General features: G+C 44.5%; 1 pseudogene; it reads right to left on the bottom strand.

Moving 5' to 3' along the window:
* Window positions 1-558: 558 nt before the first annotated feature.
* LOC114709957 overlaps window positions 559-6,000 on the bottom strand; it is a 73,201-nt pseudogene continuing 67,759 nt past the window's right edge.

The raw sequence follows: 6,000 nt of genomic DNA, 5'->3' as shown, positions 1-6,000 counted from the left end.
GTTTAAGAAAACCTTGCAGAAGTATCAGGCTGCTGTTTTCTTTCCTCTCTGGGCTGATCTCACCCCGGCCCTGGTGCTGAGGAAGGAACAGACATGGGGTATGAAAACAAAGAATGCTTCTGAACGGTGGGTGGATGCTTAGACGGGAGGGAATAACTAAAGCTGACCAGAAATCACTCTGTCCTCAAATGCCAGAGGATGGCCCAGTATGAATCACACACTAATCTCTTAAGTTCCCTCTAAGGCTTTTGCAGTATCATTCAGATATATTCTGGATATCTGCCATCCTAGATCAGCCAAGGACCCAAGCGATGGTCTATCCTTGAACTCAGTTCTCAGAATCATTGTTTGTAAATGGATATTTCCTGTCCTGTCCACCTGTTCCCAAATACCTGGCAGCTGTTTCCCAAATTACCAAATTACCCAAAGCACAGAGGCTTACATTAATTACAAATGCTCGGCCAATAGCACAGGCGTGGCTTTGTTTTCCTGTGTTGTTTATTACTATTTGGTCTGCCTGGCTGACCCTGTGATAAGGCTCTACTCTTAGGACAGCCACTAACAGTGACATGGAGGACCTGCGTCCGCAGAGTCTGGGATGCCTCGCTGGCTGGTGTTGTCACCACTGCTATTGATTGCCCACGTGGGACTGGGGAGAAAAGAACAGATGTGTGAAGCTCCCCAACTCTCTCTGACAGGTGCTCCTCTTCCAGCTCCTCGGACCAGAAGGAAGACCTGCCCGTGGAGCTCATTCCTTTTATATTCCTGGTCCTCCAGGGACCTGCCCGTGGAGCTCATTCCTCCTACATTCAGGGGCTCCTCCAGGACCCAGCTCCTCTGAGAACATGCCACAGGACACAGGGGGAGACAAGGAACTCACCACTGTCCGCCCCTGCTTCAAGCCAGATTCTTCCCTAGCCTGATATCATTGGCCTTCTACTCCTCAGACGATCACTCCACGTGCTATTCAGTTACATTCAGTAGGAAACATAATGAAGTAGGATTCTCCATCTTTATTGAAATTGCAAGTGGTTTGAATATTTTTCTTTTTTCTTTTTGAGACGGATTCACCCTGAAGCCCAGGCAGGCCTCAAATCCATGTTCCTTCTGCTTCTTCCTTGCAAGTAGCTGGGATTTCAGACATGTACCACATCCATTTCTCCACAGATGAATATTTACTTTGTTCCTGAGTTTACCGTCACAGGCTGTAACTCATGTCCTGCTTCTGTCTGTTTATGAGAGCTCCTCCAGGGCATGTACCTAGGATTGTCACCACTGAGTTAAAAAGAGGCATCCTCAGCTTTACAAAGCCAGTTTCTAAAGTAATTGTCAATTAACACTTGTGCTAGAAATACGGCAACAGTCTCCACTCCTTTCCCACATCCCAGCAAACAGTGTTACTGCATGAATTGTTATAGAGATTCTACTCTGATGGGCGTAAGATGGTATCTCTATTTCAAAATGCTTCTGGCTGCATAAAATACCCATCCATATGCTATTATAGAAATACAGAAAAGACCATGAAGAATAGTGAATTAGATTGTTTTAAAAGTTCAGTACACCCCAACCAAAGTCAGGTATTACCTCAGAGGAGAAGGTAGTGGACCCACATGCAGTGGTCAAAAGGTGGCAGCCTTGCTGCAGCCATTTAATGGAGTCACACTTTTTTCAGTTTTTAGGAACTTTTCCTTCGACCCCGCTCCCCCCCCCCCCCCCCCCGCAGCCTTTGCTCAGGCATCTGCAGAGCAGGGCAGGACCACTCAGTGGTGGCTCCAACCCACGTGGTGGCCTGCACCGTGGGAGCTGCTGTCCAGTCCTCAGTGGCTGGCTGGAGACTCCAGTCTTCAGTAGAGAACTGCTGGATGAAGACAGAGGGCACCGCCACACCCGCAGACCAGTCTGCCCCTCTGGCTGAGCAGCAGTGATCTCAAGAGCTGGCACAGTCCATTTGCCCTGAAATTCCTCCTTGGTCGGTCACAGCCTTCTCAGCGGCAGCCTGCTGCCCCTTCTCAGTCTCCTCTGGGTCTCTGTAAAGATCAGGCATAACCTCCCCTGGGTGCTCACGGGAGATAGTGCCATGCATGTGGAGTGCTTCTTGGGCCAGCATCCACCACATCAGACACACTGAGTGAGCTCCCTTGTTGTTGGGATGGCAATGTCCACATGGTACAGGGTAGAGTCTGTGGTACACAGAGCAATGGCAGGCAGTTGACATAAGATGCCTCTGGGAGGGGCTGGTGGTCAGCCCTAGGTCAGTGGTCAGTCACCGCTAGAAGTCGTGGCTCCCTAAAGGCTGCTTGGATCTGGTTAGTGAAGGTCCCAGGGGTGAAGCAGCAGCAATCGGAGTGGCTCCAGTGGCGGCCCCAAACTTCAGCACAGCTCGCTGCTCAGTGCTCCTGGAGGAGATGAGGCTGACATCAGCAGGGTTCTCAACAGGGACAGTAGCCCGAGCTGCAAGCCAGCTTCTCCCAGGTCTGCTTCAGATCCACGATGTAGATACCATCGTTTTCTTTTTGTAGATGCGCTGCTTCATCCAAAAGTCAAGGTTTGGGTGCTGCCTAAGTGGGTTCCTGTGGCAAAGAATCTGAGGACATCGTCCTCCTTCATCTACAGGACATCAAGAGCTCTGGATATCGTGTTTCTCTCTAAGTTACAATAGAAATCAAGAACAATGACCTATGGACCCATCCCTGGACAGCTTCACACATTTCTTATATCTAGACATTAACTTTAAAATAAATTATAATCTTCTTGTTGATGTGATCCATTTTATTTTATTCTCTCTCTCTCTCTCTCTCTCTCTCTCTCTCTCTCTCTCTCTCTGGTGTGTGTGTGTGTATGTGTTGCGTGTGTGTGTGTGTGTGTGTGTGTGTGTGTGTTGCATGTGTGCACATGTGTGCTGGCAACAGCATAAAGGTCAGAGTTTGATATTGGGAATTACTCCCCATCACCCTTCTACCATGTTTTTTTGAAGTAGAGTCTCTCACTGAACCTGGAACTTACTGGTTCTGGCTAGAGTGGCTGTCCACTGAGCCCCTGAGTTCCACCTGTCTCTACCTAACACTGAGATCATGAGTTCATGATGCCATGCTTGGCTTTCTAGAAGAGATCTGGATATCAAACTTAGTTCCCCGTCCTTGCAGGGCAAACATTTTACCAATAAGCCATCTCCCGACACCCATTTCTTTCCATTTTTACATTGTAAGTTTATGTTATAACAAATAACAATTGACTATATTTTTAATAAAAATCTTGATTTAAAAAAACTAATTATGACACAAGAATTTCTTTGCCAAAACTTTCTAAGTATCTTCAGGATTGCACACCCCATGTGTATAAATGTGCTGTGAGGCACATCATTGTTCACCTTCCTGTAGATTTTCCTCCTAAGATGGAAATAAAATAGTTCAAGGGAGATCTTTGTCAACATGCTGGATTATTTCCTCAGGATAAGTTCCCAGAAAAGGAACCAGTGAATGGAAAGATATAAACGTCACTAGGGGTTTGAAATGCTCAGCTTTATCACTCTGCAGAAAGAGAGTGTGTCACCACTGGTTGGAAATGTTGTTTTCAACAATCTTCTAATTTCTATGTCACGATAGGAATCCTATTTAAAAGTTCTTTAATCTTCTAAAACAGTGTTTTGCTTTGGAGAGAATAAGAGGGAAAGGTGATATATCTATATCTATTAGAATGAATAGATTTAGATAGATGATATAGAGATAGAGATAAATAGAGATATAGGAGATTTATTGCAATGACTTACAGGCTGTGGTCCAGCTAATCCAAAAATGGCTGGCTGTAAATGGAGAGTCCACAAATCCCACAGTTGCTCAATTCCCAAGGCTGGATGTCTCAGCTGATTTTTTCAGTATGTGTTAGAATCCTGATCTAATGCCAGTGTAGGGGTGGACTTGCTAGCAAGGCAAGAGCAAGCAGCAAAAATCAAAAACTTCCTTTTTCCATGTCCTTATATAGGATTCCAAGAGAAGCTGTGGCCCAGATTAAAGGTGTGTCTTCCAACCTCAAGGTCCAGATAAAAGGCTTGTATCTTCCTAACTCAAAGATCTGATTGATTAGAAGTGGACCGTCCTACTTCAAATTAAGCAAAAAAAACCCTCACAGGTGTGCCCTCCACTTTGAGTTTTAGTTCTAGATGTAGTCAAATTGACAACCAAGAATAGCCACCACAGATGGGGAGAAAGTACCTCCAGCTAAGATGAGGGGTAGGCAAAGAGAGTGAGTCAGATTCCAGGAAGGAAAAATAAAACGAGCCCATTTCTTCAGGCTGGAACACTTGGTTTTTCTACTGCTTGTCACTGCAGTGGCTGTGTCCCTTCTCCGATCCAGGACTGTTCTGTAATCCCCAACATATACAGACAGGTAAGACAGCAAATGCTGTTGGTGTCAGCACCTGGAGTTGGCCCACTGGCTCCATCCTGGTGAGAGGGAGAAAGCGGGGACAGTGCCAGTCTTTCCAAGAATAATTAACCCAGAACAACACAGAAGGCTATATTCACTCTACAAAGAGGCATCATTTTATATCACATACAACCCCAAACAGCTTTTTGCCTCCAGGAAACCCACTTCCATGTTCTCTTTGAGATCGCCCAGATCATAAAAAATTAAACACATGCAAAATGCAGCAATATAGAACAGTGCATAAGAACAGAAGCTGAAGTCGAGCATGGAATGTAAAACCACTTTGCAAAGACAAAAAAAAAATAATTTGAGATCACAAATTAGGACCCCAGTTACACTGTCATGTCCAGTTTTTCTGTTTGTATGTTTCTAAGCTACTGAGACCATATAAGACAGACTATTTTACCACTTAGCTTTTCAGTAGAAACATTATATCTGTCATTCTCCACTCTCTGTAATGTTGTTTTGATACCTGCACAACGTCTACAATTTCCTAATTGTCTTTACTAATCTGCAGATTCTCCAGCGTCAATCTGGAGAATTGTGCTCAGTGCTGTGCATGCAGAACCTTGTTTCATCCATGTGATGTTCTTATGAGTCAAACACAATTGTCATTCCTAGTTTTATAGTTAAGGCCACTGTACAACATCTGGCATCCTATCTCAGGGATGAGACAGTCATGATCTAAACAGTGGTCTGTTTAGATTGTCTTGATTGCTAACTGTGATTTTCATAGAAACTAAGAGTCCAAACAATCACTGTTTTAAAACTTAGGTACCTTGTTTTAGCTTAGGAGGTGCCCATTTCCATGGAAACAGCAGTGATAGCAGCAGAGGGAAGCACTGGCTTTGGTAACCCTTGGAGACAATGGCTGTCTGAAACCAGGACTGGTGCTCCCTGAATCGCACCTGCCCGGCCTGGGGCAAAGAGCAGGTGGCTGGAGCTTGTTGGTTATTGGCTCTGGAAACAGGACAGATCTGCCAGCCTCACACCCGACTCCCAAGATGAGCCTCACCAGTCAGCTTAAATAATTCAGGCAAAATTAGATTTTTTTTAACCTAAATATTCAGAGAGACTACCTATTGCCTCTAACATTAAAAGAATAATTGATCAGTATTCTAGCTCACTCATATAGAAGTTTACTGTTATCGGGTAATTACTGTTGCTGAATGGCTGTTGGCTGCACAGAGCATGTATGTCAGGATCTTACAATTATGATCTCGCTATTTCATCATGTATTATATAATTGCCACATAAAACGTTGCACACAGATATTTTAATGTTTTACCATGCATATTTTAAGACAGAATAAAGAAGAACTGGAAAATGTACTGCAAGCCAAATCTGACCTGTCACTGTTTTGTAAATAAAGTTTTAGTAGCACCCAGGCATGCTTTGCAGCTTTCCTATTATGAAGGAATAGCTGAGCAATGTGCTATAAAGCTCAAACTATTTGTTGTCTGGCCCTTTAAAAGATAGTATACTGAGCCCTGATCTAAAGAGTCCACCACAGTCATCTCTCCCCTGCAGCATCTATCAGCTCATGAAAGACATTAGCAAGTGAATGTCCATGTCCCT

Source organism: Peromyscus leucopus, chromosome 5 (genome assembly GCF_004664715.2).
Source record: "Peromyscus leucopus breed LL Stock chromosome 5, UCI_PerLeu_2.1, whole genome shotgun sequence".
Lineage (NCBI taxonomy): Eukaryota > Metazoa > Chordata > Mammalia > Rodentia > Cricetidae > Peromyscus > Peromyscus leucopus.
The sequence above is the reverse complement of the archived record's forward strand: the minus strand, read 5'-3'. Positions and strand labels throughout refer to the sequence as shown.